We start from the raw sequence: 19,603 nt of genomic DNA on the forward strand, positions 1-19,603 counted from the left end.
CAGGAATAAACTGTGTAAAGTGAAATAGAGATAAAATGTTAATACCTATTTTCAGTCATTGTCGGCGCCGACCAAAAAGTAGGTTGAGATTATTGAGAGATAGAGGCTTTGAGCCGCGAAGGTTGGAGCGCGCTCATATTTGTTGTTTTTCTGAAACTTATCTGTGTAACCAACGGTAAGTATTGACAGTCAATTGAGACTCGTCACAATGGGAGATATTTCTCCAATGATGCACCTGTGCAAGACACTGCCGTAACTCGCGCCTAAACTCAAACAGTATAGTGCAGAATGGGTAAAAGGCACAGCAGATAAAATGCTCATGCCATGCCCACAAGGGGTATCGCTGTCAAAAGCGGTTTTGCAACACATGACCACATAACTGCACGCTGCGTACATGGAGAAGAAATTGGAAAAAAGGTTAGCTATTTTAGACATCTGGAAAATGCATCAGTAAGAGAGTGAGGATCCGCCTCCTGAGGATTGGATGCTTAATCAGTGTAAGGAGGAAGTTGCTGAGCCTTCTGCTCCCCTTACCTCGCCAGAAGTAAAAGGCGATAGTGCAGAAAACGCAGTATTGTGTCCGTTAAAGGAACTGAAAGTGGCGACAGGGTATAGTAACCCGGTAAATGAACCACCTGCTCATAACAGTGACGATAGTTCAGAACAGACTAGAAGAAAAGAGGAGATCTTTAAGGACTTACAAGACAGAGAGGAGAAAAGTGGCAACCAAATATACCCACAGAGATAGAACGAGAAATTAAGAGATGGAATGGAGAAAAGGATAAAGCTGATGAGGTAACGCTCGTACAGAACGGATGGCAGAGCAGATATTTCTGAAACTTCATGGGAAATGTATTGAGGAAGTTAGGCAAAGGGAAGATCAAGATGAGCAGCATCGGAAAGACAAGGAACCAGAAAAGTGATTGAAAGAGGATGAACAGAAGAGCAAGAATAGGCAGGGATGAAAACAAATGTATCAGGAACAACAGCAAAAGAAGGAAGAAAGGGCAGAGGAACAAAGGAAATATGACAACAGGCAGAGAGCAATCGAAAAACGAGATAGGAAAAAGGGAAGAGAGAAGAGGAGGAAGTGCATCGATTAAGGGATAAAAGAATACAAAGACGAAGGGGAGAAGAAGTGCATAGAGTGAATGAAAAAAGGGAAGAGAAAAGGCAAGGAGAGGAAAGAGTTAGATGGCAAGCAAGAAAGCGAAGAGAATTAGACAAAGAAACGGAGTGAAAAAAGAGACAAAGGGGACGCATTATTGATTGCATTCAGAAAGAGTTAATGGAACTAAGTCCAGTAATATCATGGGGTGATATAGAGGAATTCTTCCAGTCAGAGGGAGCAACTCCAAGACCATCTAGGGTAACGCTAGAGGAGAATTTTGACATAGGGAGTATCAGAGATAGGATCGAAAAAGCCTATCAAGACTTGAGAGGCGGAAGCAAATCGGGAAGCCGAGGGAAGGGAGAGCAGTCCCTTGTCTTACAATCACGAATCATTTCGAGTGACCGCAGACCGGCCGTCTAATGCAGTTATCATGGACCCTTTTACCGCAACAACGTCCAACGGTTCTGGCTCATAGGGCAGAGAGAGCTTTCCATGTGGATGTCTGTTGCGAATGAGGACCTCGTCCCCTGGTTCCAGTCTTTGTGGGCGAAGCCCTCTCCGAGCATTCTCCTGCTCGATCCGTGCCTTTCGGTCCGCCTCAACCTGCCGATCATCGATCACGCCCGGTTCCTTCTCCCCCACTTCGGGTAGCAGCCCACGTGGGCAACGCCTGAACTGGGCCTCCGCCGGGGCCACTTCAGTGGATGCGTGGGGCGTGGTGCGATAGACCCTCAGAAATTGGTACAATGCTCTCTGCAATGGCTGTCCCTGCCCCTGGGCAATTCTAAAGGTCTTGTTAAGGGTCCTCATGAGCCGTTCAGCTTCACCATTGGCCCTTGGCCACAGGGGAGTGATTTTCCTGTGCACCACCCCATAGCTCTGCAGCAGCTCTGAAAAATGTTCGCTCTGGAATGGTGAGCCATTGTCCGAGCACAGCGTCTGAGGGAACCCATGGGCCGCAAATATTTTCTCCACGGCCACCACAACGTGCTCAAACGCTACTGAATCCACAAACTCCACCTCTGGATATCTGGAATACTCGTCAACTATGACCAAGAAGTGAGTGCCCATCATGGTGGAGCCGAAGTCCGCATGGACGACCTCCCATGGTCGCGTCCCGCGAGGCATCACCTCTATCTCCGGCTCTTGCTGTAGTGGAGAAGCCGCCTGTCACCACACACAGGCCGCCACGAAATCATCCACCTTGCGCTCGAGTTCCGGAAACCACACTTTCAGCCTTAGGCGGGCCTTGGTCTTGGCGGCACCCTGGTGACCACGATGGGCCAGCACGATCACGTCGCCCACCTTCGACTGGAGCACCACAATCCGGTCATCCCTGAGCAGGAGTCCGGACGTAGAAAATGATAGCTCTTCCCGGACTTTCCATAGCTGCTCCTGCACAGTCCTGGCCTCCTGCTTGCGCCCTGCCAGGGCCTCCAGCACCGACTTCCAAGAGCCGTGCTGCATGGACTGCTTCAGGATGTTAAAGCACTCATCCTCTGCTGCCGCCACCTCCAGCTCTTGGAGAGGCATGGCATTCGGTGTCGCCGCCTCTCCACTACCACCCGGACATGTTCTTCGGCCTCCTCAGTGCACGTGTCCGGGTCTCCTCCGCCAGGTGCCCCCGGGGGTCTGGAGAGGTAATCGGCCGCGTTGTTCGCCCCAGGCCGATAGATTCAATCCGCGCGGGTGGCTTGGAAGATGACCCCGCCAGGATGGGCAGCAACGGTTTGTGGTCCGTCACGACCGTCACCGGGCGTCCCAGGACATAGAGACGGAAATGCCGGCATCCCCAGAGCACCGCCAGTGCCTCCCGCTCAATTTGCGAGTATCGTTGTTCCGCCTCTGACAGGGCCTTGCTGGCGTAGGCCACCGGGCGGACACCCCCATCCCGGTCTACCTGGGTCAGGACGGCGCCCAGTCCGAACGGGCTGGCGTCAACAATGATCTCCGATGGTAACATGGGATCGAAGAAGGACATGGTGTCCTCGGCTTCCAGTGCGCCCTTAATATCGTCAAACGCGGCCTGTTCCAGCAGACCCCAGTTCCAGATCGTGTCCTTCCTAGTTAGTGCCCTGAGCGGTTCCGACCTGGAGGCAAGATTCTTGATAAACCGTCCACAGTACGTAACCATGCCCAGAAAGCTCCGTACCTCAGACACAGACTCCGGAGGCAGCGCCTTCTTTATGTCCTGCACCTTCTTGGGATCAGGAGACACTCCCCCCTCCTTGAACACAAAACCAAAGAACTCTATGGATGGTCAGAGGAATTCACACTTCTCCTTGTGCAGGGTGAGGCCCAAGGACTGCAGTCTCTGAAATGTCTTTGCCAGATGCCGTAGATGATCGACCTCCGTTCTCACGAACACCAAGATGTCGTCGCTAATATTCAGAACACCCTCCAAGTCCGCTAGGGCACCCCGGATTATGTTCTGGAATACCTCGGCCGCCGAGGAGACACCAAAACTAAACCTCTTGTAACGGTAGAGCCCCCGATGTGTGGTGAAGGTGGTGATATATCTCGACTCGGGGTGGAGGACAACCTGGTGATACCCCACCCTGAGGTCCAGTTTCGAGAAGAAGCGAGCACCTTGTACCTCTGCAATGACATCGTCAATCGTCGGGGTGAGGTGTCTTTCTATCCTGATGGCCTTATTTGGGAGCCTCATGTCAACGCAGATCCTGACAGCGTCGGGCTGCTTGGGTTTTCGGCTTCAGGACCCCCACACTCGAAACAAAAAACACATTTTCTTCCTCGTCCTCCTCCACTTCCTCCACCTGGGCGTCCTCCTCGCTCTGATCCACCTGAGCGACGTTGGGCGGCCGGCCCTGGCGGGTGAAACTTGCCCGGCCTGGGCCTCTCGGTACCAGCACGGGCGTTGCCGCCTTGCATACCCTGGAAAAATGGTCTGGCAAGCCACACCGCCCATATGTCTTTCCTGCCGCCGGGCACTCTGCTGGGTGGGGCAGGACGTATCCACACTTTATGCAAATTTCCCCTGCCCTTCCGGCCCTCTCTCGGGGAGCACCTCCAGGCCTTCTGACACCCCTGCCGCCGCTCCACATCGCACATACCTCCTCAGTCTTGATGGGGCGCGACCCTGCCTCCATCTTGGTTGCTCTTGCCTCTGACACCTCATGGCACCTCCCCAGTTGAAGGATGCGCTGCAGCGTGATGCCTGGTTCTTGTAGCACCTGGCGCCTGAGTTTGCCCGATGAGCATGCCTGGATGAGCATTGTCCTAATCATGTCCTCTGCATCCCCCCAGGTGTAGGCTAAGGAGAGACGCCTCAGGCGGCCATAGAATGAGTCCAGAGATTCGTCGTCCTTCTGCTTGGCCGATAGCATCACAAAACACTCATAGTCCGCGTTGGCAAGAGGCAAGAAGTAAGCCTGCAGGGCAGCCTTCGCCTGACCATATGATCCATCCCCAGGCGGCAGCGATTCAAAGATCTCTTGCACGGACGGTCCTGTCAATACAGCATGGTTGCCAGCATGGTGTCATCATCCACCACCTGGGCCACTCGAAAGTACATGTCCAGACGGTCCACCCACCTTCTCCATCTGGGCCCTAGGCTAGATGGTGGGCCCGACACATCAAACTCGCGGATGGGCTGCAGAGCCGCCTGGGTGCGCACCTGGGCCATGACCGGAGGGTTCTGTGGAGCAACGGGCCCCGCCGCCAGCTGTACCAAAAGTGGAAGACCTTGAGGAGCCGCCTGAATAAGTGGAGGTTGCTGCACAAGCTGCCCCTGAGGTGGCGCACGTGGTGGGGGTGGAGGAGGCCGCTGAACTCCCGCTGCGCCACCTTGGTCCTCAGTGTCACTCATGAGTCTGAGCGCACAGGCACCCCAGCATGGAACACCGGGGCCGCAAACTCAAACTCCACAGTCACTGCAGCACCTTGTGATGACGAAGAGGGTAAAATCAGCGTGGCCACCCACCTGTTGATGAAGATGCACCACCTTGATGATGAAGAGGATGAAACAGAGTGTGTCCCTCAGCCTGATGATGAAAGAGATGAGGATGAACTGTTCAGCCTTCAAATGTTCCAAAAATTGGAAGAGGAAAAAGTGTGTGGGTCATATAGATCCTAGGCCCAAAGCCTTTCTCCTTGCTTCCACTCGACGTAGTAAACCCTAAAAAAAGCCAAAATTGAAGATAGGCACATATTCCTGCAGGTATGCCTTCCTGCTGTCAGGGGTTCCAAAAATTAAGCTTGGGGCCGCTTCCGAGCCGAAACCGGAGCCTCGTGAAGTCCCACAGCTTGTTTTCCAAAATGGCCGCCAGTCGCGTGGGTAACGCACTACCCGCAGCAAAGAAACGAAGTGTTGCATCCACCTCATTTCGGTGAAAAAATTGTATTAATATTCACCGCCGGGTCCGGGCATCGTTTCCCCCCACTCGTCGCCACTGTTGAGGGTTCGTCCATGCCCCCATGCGGTCCCGTAGCCCCCAACTAACAAGGACGACACCTTACACAGGTCCTTGCGGTTCGGGCTTCCCGGTCGCTCTGCCCGGCCGGGAAATGCCCCGTTTATTTATGCTGCACGCGGCGGCGTGCAACGTCAGGCCGCCGCGTGCGTGCCTGTCATCGGGCAGCACCACACTCAGGAGCATTAGCTGACATGGGTGGCACTGGCCTATAGGGAACTCTGGAGATGGCTTGTTGAAAATGTGTTATATGGGACCACTGTCAACATTATTTCCAGGGCTTCTTTTGGTTCCCAGTCCACCCCAGGTTAGCTGCTTAGGGTGCCATGTGAATATCTGGAAATTCGCACTGTTACCTTGGACTATGCTTACTCTTGTTGCAAATGTATCATTTATAATTCACAAGACATGCAAGTCCAGCAATGTCTTTATGATAATGCATGGTCAGAGGTTCTTGTCCTGTCACTGTTATTCGATTAAGCGCTTCATAGCACGGTGCATTTACCAACTCACTTGCCTCATATGTTCTGTAAAAATAAATATTATATACATGCATAGCAGAAAGTCGCAGTGTTTGGGCTTGAGAGAGGAAGACAGAGCACCTATTCCGGGACAGACAGGTCTGGCAAAACCGTGACGTCAGTCCTGGTTTTAGGTTTACATTCTGTGATTTGTTGTCCTGGGAGTGTGATATTGTATGTATAGTTGTTCTAAATGAAGTGCTTAAGCGTAAGTGCTATATAATAAAACATCATTATCGTTTGGCCTTCGATGTCTGCTTGCATTCACAGTGATTTGGTAATATGGGCCAATACGCACTGATATTAACAATACATATGGTGATCCATTCATGTATGAAATGTACATCAATGTACAGGGTTATCGTGACCATATTGTTCGAAGTGTACTTAGAAACAAGGCTATGGGATGCCAATGCCTGTGATGTAGGACGGGTTTTGGTCAGATGACATCACATAGTGTGATGTCACGCAGGGCGTGGTCAAATGACATCACTTCCTGTGATGTTACTCTTGGGGGCGTGGCATTGTGATGTCACTTCTGTGACCCCTGGCATTTTGGTGAAATGATGTCCCTGCACTCCATGCAGGAAATCTGCCCCATCTTAATCCAGATCACAATTTGGATGTGGGCAGATTGGTAGGATTCCTGTGGATCCTGCTTGCTCTTTTATATTCGCAAAGAGTAAGCTCAGTTTTAGGGTATCAGCTGTAATGGCAGCTGTCATGCTTTATCAGCATTAGCAAGGAAAATGGATGTAAGGAGTAAAATAATAAATGAAAAAGTAACATTTAAATATTATTGCACATAAAGCAAGTTGGTGACAAAGGAGAGAACATTTGAAAATTGTCTGAATACATTTGTTTACATATCCTTCAGGAAAATCTTGATATTAAATAAAACATGTTTTTGGGTGGCGTGGCTTGGTGAAGAACGTGATTGCCACCTAAATTGGCAGATCCTGCTGCACCGATAACTTAATGGGTCTGGGGGCAGTGTTTATGTAAGATGAGAGATGTGGAATATGTGGCAAATAGAGTAGCTCCTGGAGCACCGAATGAACTTTTATGCTCTATGCTGATTTCAGTCACCGATTTCAGGGAAGTAATTGCTCAGGAACATCGCTGTGGCAGTGACGCACAAAGTCTGAGGAGAGGCGCAGCTGGTGAGGCTTTTGCCTATTTTTTCATTATGAAATCAGTGACTGAAATCAGCATAGAGAACAGCTCACTTGGTGCTCCAGGAGCTCACCTTCTGTTTGTCTCAATGTTGTTCCGAGGCTGGGAATTTAACCTGCCCCTGGACACTGTATGAACCCCTAGTATATATATCCTTCCAAAGCATGAATCTGCATGAGCATTTTACTTCAAATGGAAATCTTAAAAACATAGTTGATGTTTTTTTTGTATTTCTCCTTAACTTGATTCGAATACTTTGTAGTGTGGTCAGTATGACCGGGCTGCACATTGTACCAACAAGTGCCTTTTGACTGCTTGTTGGGGGCCTGTAGATAACTTCCCAGCTAAAATTTATTTTGACAACTAATCCTTCTTTTTGTAACATATTTCTGTTAGGAGGCTTATGTTGCTATTCAAAATATTCCTGCTGGTAATTTCATTTCTTTGTGGCTTTTCTTGGTCCTTTAGGAATAGGTTTGTTATAATCTGGCTCTTAAAAGGGCATTGCTAGCAAAAACTCTCATAGACAACTGCTCTTAAAACTGACTTTCCTCCTCTAAAACGCTCAGCTGCTAATCTTACCATGCAAACCATTTAAATAGAATTAAGAGCCTTTGTAGAGGAGGAACCAAATGCCAAAGTCCTGCCCCCCATTCGTCCTATATGTTGGAAACTGGAAATTGTGACATGCACGATGCCGATAATGGTACCTAGCCTGACGATGAGGGAAGATTTGAGAAGGCTTGTCTGGCCCAGTGTCAAGGGTTGAGGCAGCCAAGAAACTGGTTATCTATTCGAGAAGATACTATGAATGTGAGAAGCAAGGTGAGCTCCTGTTTGAGGTGCATGGAAAAACTTGAGTGCCAAGTCTCATTAATTGAATAGTATTAAATACAAAGAAAAGGGCTCAAACACGGTCTCCTGTCACATGGTCCAGATAAAAATAGATGTTGGGCAAGCCGCATCGAGACTGAAGATAAGACTGTGCTCACACAACCTTTTATTCTCAGGCACAGTGATACTTTATGTGGCCGAGTTCAAAGACAATTTGAATGGCAGACAGCAGGAGTGATGATGGATGGTGGGCTAATTAGGTGGGAAGGCCTGGTCAAGTCCACCCACGAGCACCTGTGGTACCAGCTTGCGTGCTGCTAGCGAGTGGAATATTCCCGAAGGGTACAAGCGTGCCAACCAATTGTAGAGGGCCACATAGTAAAGAGCCCTATAGTTTGAAAGCCAATGAAATGTTGTGAATTTTATGATAGCGAAGATGACTTGCACTAGGGGTGGGCATAAGTTGTCCACCTGATGTTAGAGATCCAACCACGATCCTATCCCCCATAGAAAGTATACATAGATGTTCCCCTTAAGCCTATCACAACCTTAAGTAGGTTTTCTTATTTTGCCATGATGTCACTAACTATGAGTTTTTGTTATAAAAGTGTGTTTTTTAATTTGAATCGTTGAGATACTTAAGCGAACGGTTGTCGATGTCAATTGTACTCCCTGTTTTACATAATTGCTGATAAAACAACTAGGTTTTGCCTAATTCCTGAGTCTGTCTTATTATTGGTGTCAGAGTAACTTCTGCATCTCCTCACATCTAATAAATTATTACCTCGCTTAAAGGGCCTACCAGATCATGTGGTAGCAGAGATAGGATGGTTTGAAAACACCCATTAACCAGTAGGTCTCCAGTGTTTCAGACAATCGGCCATCTAGCCGGAAGATAGCAAAGTTTCCTGTGGAGAGTGGCTGATATAGAAAACTTGCAAGAAAATCGATATAGGTGGGATGGGTCCCTCCTTGATTAAATCCATCCTGGTTTCCACAGGCACTGAGCAGACTGACGGCAACAGTGGTCGGTTGGAGGAGGGAACGATGCTGAATGCCTTGAGCTGAAGAGCGAATGGTGAGTAGATTGAGGGGACTGGCAAAATAAGGGCATGGGATTCTGGTAATGTAGAAAAGTAACAGGGGTTGTTTAATAGAAACGAAGGGCATTTGGTATATAACAAGGAGCGTCATAGTGAAAACATGGAGCGTTTGTAAAGCCTGGTTTCCTACCTAAAGGCAGGACTAAAAGGAGTCATTTCAAAACCCCAATCAGGGGTAACTAGGCAGCACATAAACAGGTTTATGGTAGGGAATGACTCAAACTCCAATATGAGCATTTTAGGGGCTAGGAGAAAAGGATTACAATGGTGTGTATGTGAAAAGTCGACTAGTCTGTCGGTGTGTATGTTGTGTATTTTGTAAATGAAAAAAGGTGTCAAACAGCGACAGGAATAAACTGTGTAAAGTGAAATAGAGATAAAATGTTAATACCTATTTTCAGTCATTGTCGGCGCCGACCAAAAAGTAGGTTGAGATTATTGAGAGATAGAGGCTTTGAGCCGCGAAGGTTGGAGCGCGCTCATATTTGTTGTTTTTCTGAAACTTATCTGTGTAACCAACGGTAAGTATTGACAGTCAATTGAGACTCGTCACAATGGGAGATATTTCTCCAATGATGCACCTGTGCAAGACACTGCCGTAACTCGCGCCTAAACTCAAACAGTATAGTGCAGAATGGGTAAAAGGCACAGCAGATAAAATGCTCATGCCATGCCCACAAGGGGTATCGCTGTCAAAAGCGGTTTTGCAACACATGACCACATAACTGCACGCTGCGTACATGGAGAAGAAATTGGAAAAAAGGTTAGCTATTTTAGACATCTGGAAAATGCATCAGTAAGAGAGTGAGGATCCGCCTCCTGAGGATTGGATGCTTAATCAGTGTAAGGAGGAAGTTGCTGAGCCTTCTGCTCCCCTTACCTCGCCAGAAGTAAAAGGCGATAGTGCAGAAAACGCAGTATTGTGTCCGTTAAAGGAACTGAAAGTGGCGACAGGGTATAGTAACCCGGTAAATGAACCACCTGCTCATAACAGTGACGATAGTTCAGAACAGACTAGAAGAAAAGAGGAGATCTTTAAGGACTTACAAGACAGAGAGGAGAAAAGTGGCAACCAAATATACCCACAGAGATAGAACGAGAAATTAAGAGATGGAATGGAGAAAAGGATAAAGCTGATGAGGTAACGCTCGTACAGAACGGATGGCAGAGCAGATATTTCTGAAACTTCATGGGAAATGTATTGAGGAAGTTAGGCAAAGGGAAGATCAAGATGAGCAGCATCGGAAAGACAAGGAACCAGAAAAGTGATTGAAAGAGGATGAACAGAAGAGCAAGAATAGGCAGGGATGAAAACAAATGTATCAGGAACAACAGCAAAAGAAGGAAGAAAGGGCAGAGGAACAAAGGAAATATGACAACAGGCAGAGAGCAATCGAAAAACGAGATAGGAAAAAGGGAAGAGAGAAGAGGAGGAAGTGCATCGATTAAGGGATAAAAGAATACAAAGACGAAGGGGAGAAGAAGTGCATAGAGTGAATGAAAAAAGGGAAGAGAAAAGGCAAGGAGAGGAAAGAGTTAGATGGCAAGCAAGAAAGCGAAGAGAATTAGACAAAGAAACGGAGTGAAAAAAGAGACAAAGGGGACGCATTATTGATTGCATTCAGAAAGAGTTAATGGAACTAAGTCCAGTAATATCATGGGGTGATATAGAGGAATTCTTCCAGTCAGAGGGAGCAACTCCAAGACCATCTAGGGTAACGCTAGAGGAGAATTTTGACATAGGGAGTATCAGAGATAGGATCGAAAAAGCCTATCAAGACTTGAGAGGCGGAAGCAAATCGGGAAGCCGAGGGAAGGGAGAGCAGTCCCTTGTCTTACAATCACGAATCGAAGAAAGAGATCCATTGAGCCTTTTTCTCAGAGAGGCTGACTTTAGATAGGGGTGAAAGATAAGAGAGCCATACTAGTTGGGGACTAGATATGTCAGACGAAGAATGAGAAACCTCATGCGGTTGCGAGGGATGTCTGGAGACAGACAAGGAAGTGAGATGGTCTGATCTAGAGCAGCCTAAAGATAGGATAGCAGATCCTATAGCATATCCAGAGCGACCTAAAGGACGATCACATAGCGAGAAGAGAGAGTCAACACCATATGTGAACAGGCTGAGGTCATCGCCAGGTAGAAGGTGATCAGGAAGGTGATAGGTCCCCACTATGGATAGGCAGACGATGGTAGCCGATTGAGGGTTGGGGTTGACGCAGTTCCCTTTATTGGAGAAAAGAGGAGCCAGACTGCAGTACATTCCTTAGCCATGAATGGATAAGGATAATTTAAGGTGTAAACTTCTGTGATTAACGGTGGGTGCGGGAAAATGGATCTATGAGTTAGAGAAAATGACAGGGGGTAATACGTTAGCAATAGGGGACATTAAGATTCTCCTACAAGCCATTGTGGGGGAAAAGGCTGATGACATTTGGACGACAGCAGGATACTCAAGTTTCACAGCACAGAACAAAGCACACTGTGGTGTCTGGAGAGTGCTCAGGGTACAGTATTCTGATATGTCGGATAGGGGTGCAATTATGGCACGTAAAATGAAAGATGATAAAGATCTGCTTGCTTATATTAAAAGTATTCAGGAATGGTGGACTCTTGAAATGCGGGGGCCATGGGGAAAATCAGTGGCAGTATTTTACCACATTTTATGTCAAGGATTGCCAGAATAGGTACAGAGACAGCTCAAGAAAGTAATGGGAATGGAAGCAAAGCCACGGGCAGAGAGAGATACAGTTGACCATAGTGCATCACTGTTGACTGTTACAAGAGAAAAATAGGAATAAGGAAGATGCTAGAAAACTTGAGGAAGCCAAGTTAGTTCAGAAGAAATTGTCAAAGTATGCCATAGAAGGGGCGGTGTTGACAAGCGGAAAAGAATTGGGAACGCAGCAAGCAGTGGGTACATTGCAGGTGAATAATCAACACCAGATGGATCAAGGAGGGAATGGGTTTTTGCCGCGAGGTGAGAAATAGGCTACAGAGGAAGTGGTGGTTTTCAGAATAAACAAGGTGGTTTTCAGAATATGCAGAATGATAATCAGAATATGTAAGGAGGATTTAATCAAGGAGGGCAAATCAGAAGAGCTCCTCCTGTATGTTGGACATGTTGGATGACAGGACACATTGAGCACACATGTGGAAGCCAAGGGAATGTACAGAATGGGCAGTCCTCAAGAGGTGGACAGCTTATCCTCCAGCATGTAGCTCACAAGTTAGGGATGGGTTTGCCCATGATTAAACAGTGTATCAAGCACAAGCGCCGCAAATGCAATAGGCATTGCAGCCACAGCAAGCACCATTGAATCCTCCACAAGGGCAGTCAAGGCACGCACCTATGCAGATACAGCAGAATGCAAACACCGGACAGCTACTGACACCTATAGTAGGGTGTGTCACTGTGGCAGGAGGAAGTCCTTTCATGGTTATGGGGATAAGTATGTATCCACAAAAGGACAGCTCACTGGGCAACATGATGTGTTCAGTACTATCAGTGACACCAGACCCTCAAGAGTAACCAAAGGTTGATGTGCTGATAGGAGGCTAATCTTTTTCTTTTTTAGTAGACACTGGGGCTACTCGTTCATGTATATGAGAGGGCAAATTTGCAATGTCGGGAAATGCCATGAATGCGCAAGGGTTCTCGGGATCTACAAGTTGAGTTTCTTTTACTGATGAATTACCAGTCTCCATAGGAGAGTGTGACATGTCTGTTCCATTATTGTACTCAAGGCAGACACCAGTCAACATTCTTTTTTTAAAAAAAAGTTATTATGCATTTGGTTTAACAAAAGAAAACCTTAAGCTTTTATCATATCACAAATACTAAAATATAAAATTAAAGAAAATATAACAAAATGAGGTAAAACAGAATAAAAGACAAATATCAATCCAATCATGGAAGCAAGTAGGCATCGTCAGGCAAAACAAACACAAGTATTCCGTATGTCAACAGAACATTTTCCTATCAATTTTCAGGAAACTGTCCCTTTTCTTCTATTTTTTTTAAATATAACATTCAAGAAGGCCAGAAGAGAGAGTGTAAGGGACAGCCATTCCCCTTGTAAAATTTCAAACCACGAATCCCCTACGGTTCTCGTAGTATATTTTGAAAAATAATTGCCCAACCATCTTTTAAGCTCTTGATGAAGGTCAGAACAGTACATCGTAAAATGAAATAGAGTTTCTTTCTGACCCTCACAAAGCCTGCAATTGTAGTCTCTTAGGTTTAATGCTTTCCTTGATTCCAGCCTTTCTTTTGTTGGCAATAAGTTCATACGAAATCTCAAAAAGACCATTCTGCGCTTCAGGCATGGAAAACGTTTTAGATAGCTTCTCAGACGCCCTCTGGGACTATAGGCAGGATATTTTTGTCCATATATTTTAAACGATCTTGCCTTCTCTATCGTTAGGTTCCAATCTAAATCAAAGAGCTTTTTTTAAAATCTTATCTGGTCAGATAATTAAGAGTTCTTCTGTTGTACCCAGTTCTTCCAAGATGGTCCTACACGATGTGCTCCAATCCATTAGCTCTTTGTTGGTTTGTTCCTGAAAGGCCTTTTCAAGACTTTAAAACCACCTTCCAGCTCACCTAGGAGGCATTTGCAGAAGAAGGACAGCTTTTTCCATTTAACAGCAGCGTAGAGCAATGTTTGGCCCATCTCTTCTCTTATCAATTCAATAGGAGTACAATTCGGAAGTGATGAATTACTCCAATAAGCACCCTCCAAATTGGGCAAAAAATCGTTAGGAACAAGAGAGTCACGCTCACAACCATAAGTGATTGTTGGCACAACTTTCATTTTGTAAATGTCCACTAGAGGCCTTAGTGTAAATCTACAGTTTTTTCTGACAATTATTTTTCCTTGCAATGTCATATTTCTAATTTTCACTTTGAGTACTTGCAGTCTCTCTACAATACTGTTGTTAATGCAAATTCCCAAGTATATCAAACTGCTTACTTCTGAAATGTTTTCCCCCTTCAAATTCCACGTCTGTTTAGATGATATTTTATGAGCGATTTTCCCGGCCAAAGTAAGTATTTTTGATTTGGACGCATTTGCAATCAGTCGGTTGTCGTCCAAATATTTTGAAGTTGCATCCAATTGTCTTTGTAGACCAATTTTCATCTGATCCAGTAGTATTAGGTCATCTGCATAAAACAGACGACCTACTGGTTCTCCTGCCAGCTGTGGGGGGGAAAGACCTGATGTTTTCAAAGGCATTAGGAATATCAAAGATAAATTGGTTAAAGATGGTTGGAGCTAATGTGCACCCTTGTTTCAATCCTATTGTTGTTTCAATGTATTCTGTAAGTGTACCTTTTTTGTCCAATTTGATTTTTATACTTGTATTATTGTGTAATACCGTTAGAGCCTCTCTCAGGTCCACAGGGCAGTTCCAGGCTTTTAGTTTCTTCAATAAGATTGGTCTTTCGATCACATCAAAGGCCTTAGCCAAATCAATTGAGGCAAGGTATACCCTGCTTCCTTTCCTGGATTTAGTAACTGCCTTGATGTGATTAATTAAGAAAAGGTTGAGAGCTGTTCCAAGCCTGCTTGCCACTTATCGAATGACCTGCATTCTTTGTCCAGATCAGGGCTCCAAAGATCTTCCCCATCATGTCAAGAAGGGCGATATGTGTGTAATTGGCAGGTTCCGATCCATCGCCCTTCTTGAAAATCGGTACAACAATTGACAACGTCCAAGTTGGAGGGACCTTCTTAGTTATTTCAATTTGATTGAAAAGATCAAACATCAGGTCCGCCCAACCTTGTAACCTACAGTTCGTCAGGCCGTCTGGGCCTGGGGCCCTGGAATTACTTGATGATAATATTAAGGATCTGATGTCATGCTTTTCAGTCGAGAAGGACCATGCCTCGCTAGCTAGCAAGAGATTGTTTTACTTGATCCGACTTAAAAAGTCTCTCAAAGTGCTTTCTCCAGGATTCCGGTGTTACTCCATTTGTTGTAAGGGCATTTTGTGGTGCATTTATTCCATTCAGGATTCTTCACGTTCCTGAGGTGTTTTAAGTGGAGATCATTTTTAACATCTCCTCAGCGTTGTGCTGATAAAGTAGCCATTTCCTGCCTTTTAGCCAGTTTTTAAAATGTAGTTTTAATTTTTTAATATCTTGCTTACTATTATGTTCCTTTCTGTTTATATATAGCGCATCTCAAGGCTTTCTTTTTACTCATTACAACAGGATGGAAAGCATGGGATCTCCTAAATCCTACGTTACTATTGCCAGATGCTTTTGTCTCAAAAATTTACAAATTTAAATCGTTTTGTGCTTCTGTTTCTTCAAAGTTTAGTTAAAGCCTGTTACGTCCATTCATATACAGATTAACTGCGATTTCCATTTGCTTACAGTAAGGCCAGTTTCGTAAGGAAACAGTTAAAATATTGTGATCACCGGCCTCAGATTCAAGTACTTTTAGATTACTTAAATTATCCATTATGATTTCTGAAGCAAATAAGTAATCCAATGTTTGTTGGTCTTTTCCTCGTCTCCAAGTAACTTTTTCAGGGACATCGCCCTGTATGTGCTCGTTCACCATGCCAATGTTCCTTTCAACCATTTCCTCTCTCCATAAGAGGACTCTCAAGACTTGTGGTGACGGATGTAAACATCTTTTTCTAAAGATTCGAGTAAGAGTTCTGTAGCAAGTTCAAAAGTTCAAGCTTAATAACAATGTTCATTGTCTTATTGCAGCAAGCGCTAACGCTTATGTCTTTTTCCCCTTAGGGGCCGGGGTTGGAATGCCAGAGATATGGCGCCGACCCGAAGTGAAACGTGCAGTTCCAGTAAATGACAGGTAAGTTCTGGATGAGCGTTCGGGTAATGTCTTTGCATTCGCTCATTCAATGTCTTTGTCTTTTTTCCCCATTGGGGCCGGGGTCCGGAATGCCAGGAAGCGGCAGGACCCGAAATGAAATGGGAATGACCCAACAGGTAAGTCTTAGAAGGAAACTGAGCTTTTCCTATTCCCTTCCTTCTCTCACCTTGTGTTCTTGTCTTTTCCTCTCTAGGCTCTGGGAAGTGGCTGCGGATCCGGATGATCGCTGCTGAAGATGGAGGTGCCCAGGAAAGGTGAGTGAAATGCAGCGCTGCAGCGATCGAAGCGAAATGCTTTTAAAATGATGTCTTCCCTTTCAGGATCGTCGGTGTGAAGTCTCCGTGATGCAGCTTTAGCAGGTAAGGTCTTCTTTCTCTCCAATTCTCCCTTAGCAGGTGACCCAGGATGCTGACAGGCGTGGCTGAAGTCCAGATGCAGGAGCTGACACGGTGAGCGTCCAGCTGCGAGGAGCAGAACAACGCGAAGCGTGAATTGTTGATCGGGCGTGGTTTAAATAGCTTTGGAAGAAGTTCCAGGTATGTATCCTTCCACCGATCAGGTATGTATCCTTCCCCGACCACACCCAGGTGGAAAGTAGTCCCACAGGTAAAGTAGTTCCATTCAGGCCTCAAGAGGGCCTGGATGTAGCAGCATGGTCTGCATCAGGTAAGTGCACCTTAAAACACTTGAAGACATGTCTAGCTTTATGAGCCTGGCGCCTAAGGCGCCAGGACAGGGGTCCAACATGAGCCTGGCGCCTAAGGCGCCAGGACTGTGTCCAAAGGGCCCCAGCTTGGACCCGCTGGCACTTCCCTGGAGGAAATGATGCCTGCCTCTGGGGTTGCTGGGTCGGACCTGGCTCCTTGGAGGTAGGCATCATGACAGATATTGTAAAAGTATGCTCTATGTACCATTCCATCATCCATGATTTTTATATCCAGTTTTATGAATTCCTCATCAGCAATAGCTAATGGGTTCCAGTACAAGTTAATCAGTAGTACATTTGACACCTGATTCCATTTCTTCGTGTCTATGTCAATAAAAAGGGCTTGGATCAAGGGCAACGGGCAGTATCTTTTTACCACTTGGGTGTTAATATTCTTTTTTAGGGCCATAAGGAGGCCAGCTGTTGGTCAGTCTTTCTCCCGTTTCACAGCTGAATTTATATATACATCGTAACCTTCTAGCAGTGGTTGTTCATCTCTTGATGACACTGCCAGGTCTCTTGCACACATATTATCTCATAGTTCTTGAATTACAAGGTGCTTGGACAGAAACGGTGGGTAAAGCCTGTTGTATTCCATGATGCCAAGGGAATAGTGTTACTTCTCTTTGTGCTTTCCCAATCCTTGTTCAATATCTCTGGCTACGAGTTGTTCCTTCCCGCTGTTCGAACTCCCGCCAGCCAGGACCAATTTTGCTCTAGGTTCACATTATTCCTTAGAACTTTCCTTTTCGTGTAAGCACTATTATTTTTATCAGTGTTTACTATAATTTGCAGTGGGCTATCTTCTTCCTCATGAGCTCCAGCTCGTACTCTATTCATCTGCTGTAGCCTTCTAGGCTCCATAGGGTAGGTTTTGCCTTTTTCTGGAAGCTCACATTCTCCTTCATCCTCTTATAAACGTTGTCTTCTGGTTGCAGTTCCTCATCATATATAGATACCCAGAAACCCATGGAAAGGAGCTTAGCTGCTGCATTCATTATTTTAATGTTTCTTTCCTTCGAGGCAACATAGATGACCACTTTTTCAGTCTATTGTCTTCCGGGAACTCCACCAGAGGCATATCCTTTGTTTGGATATTTCTTAAAGAGGGAATACAATGCATTTGTCTTAGACAATTTGCACGATTTAGCACTAGTTCGTCATTTATCTTGAGAACTCTCTCCAGCAAAAGTCGATAGGTGCAATTATCTTCGAATTTCATTTCCGAAGACCGTGTTGCTATAGACGAGGACTCTTCATGGTGCGCTTGTTTCTCACTTTTGTTACTGATTTTATTTTCTCAATTTTTCCATTCATCCATTGTCATAAATGTGCTTTCAATTTTGTATCCTTTAAGACTTTGAGGAATGAACTAAGAAAGTTGTTCAGCAGAGTCAAATTTCACAGCTTTATTTCTTTCTTTACCCACCAGTTTCGGGCACTGAATAGTCTCTGAGAATTTGGTCACATCGCTGACTGGTTCGAAAGAGGATGTATCCCCAATTGATGGACTTATGTTGTTATTATGTTCCATGGCTCGTTCCCTTTCTCTCATTCTCGCTATTAGTTGTTGATTCGCTCTTAATTCAGTTCGCCCCTGTACGGTACCTCTTAATGGGGATTTTTCATTCTCTGAATCCGACTCCTGACATATGGAATCTTCCTGTTGAATACTTTCACTCTTTTGTTGACTCACTCGATAGTCAACAGGAGTGGTAATTTCTTCTCCTTCTGAAATTGAATAGGTTGATAGATCAATTAAGATTTTTATTTGCTGTTATTCATTAATTGGGAAGTTATCTCCCTCTTGAGCCTTTTCCAGCAACGCTGGAGCTGGTAGTATTTGATCTACTTCAGATGTCCTTGTAATAGTCTCTTTTCCACTTGGTCCAGTCAACATTCTAGGAAGAGATTTAATGACAAAATTAAATATGGCAATTTCTTTCACTGACGAAGGCATAGTGTGTTCTACTCCAGGGATACATTATATGAATGTGGGCGAATTTATAGTGGCGTTTACAGGGAAAATGGCTCTGTGAGGAATGCTATTAGAGCCAGAAGTCTTTCTTTATGGGGTACGTATTTTGTTGACATGGCTACCCGGCTCAATGGGAAAGATTATGAGAATACCTGATGAGTTTTTGTTCAGGCCACTGATACCTATGGATAAAGAGAGGGGACAGATTATTCCCCTAGAGTTTAATGCAGCCATAGTGTGAGGGGAGATGTCCATGCTCGAAGGAACCGATGACGAGGGCAGGCCATGGAGAACAGTGCTTGCCATTGGAGAAGGGTATAGATTTCTGACATCACAGACAAAGACATGTTTAGAGATGATCCATCAGATGATGACGTGATGTTCGAGATGAGTATTACATATTGGACCAGAATAGAGAAAAAAGAGATCCCTCTGCAAATGGTTATAGTAAATCAGCGCCCAGCATTTTTTGATGAACTACAGGCCCCTATGACTTAGGCCTAATGAAAGGGAGTAGGGGAGGTTAAGATTAAGCTGAAGCTAGGAGCAATTTTACCTCGCGCAAGACAGTACCCAATGTCTCGGAAGGCAGATGAGGTTTTTTTTTAACATTATATCAGCCTTGATGGAGCAAGGTATTTTAGTGATGTCAGAGTCACTGTGTGTAATACTGCGGTGTATCCTATCAAAATATCAAAGGAAGGGTCGTGGAGATTCATACAAGATATGAGACTGATTAACCAGATTATAGAAGCAGAGTTTCCTTTAGTTCTGAATCTGGCAGCGATATTGTGTAGTATCCCAGCAGAAGCACGATATTGTACAGTGATACATTTGAAAAATGCATTTTTCTCAATCCAGATGCTTAAGGACTCCCAAGAT

This window comes from Ambystoma mexicanum, chromosome 6q, assembly GCF_040938575.1.
Source record: "Ambystoma mexicanum isolate Mex_15411 chromosome 6q, UKY_AmexF1_1, whole genome shotgun sequence".
In the NCBI taxonomy this organism is placed as follows: domain Eukaryota; kingdom Metazoa; phylum Chordata; class Amphibia; order Caudata; family Ambystomatidae; genus Ambystoma; species Ambystoma mexicanum.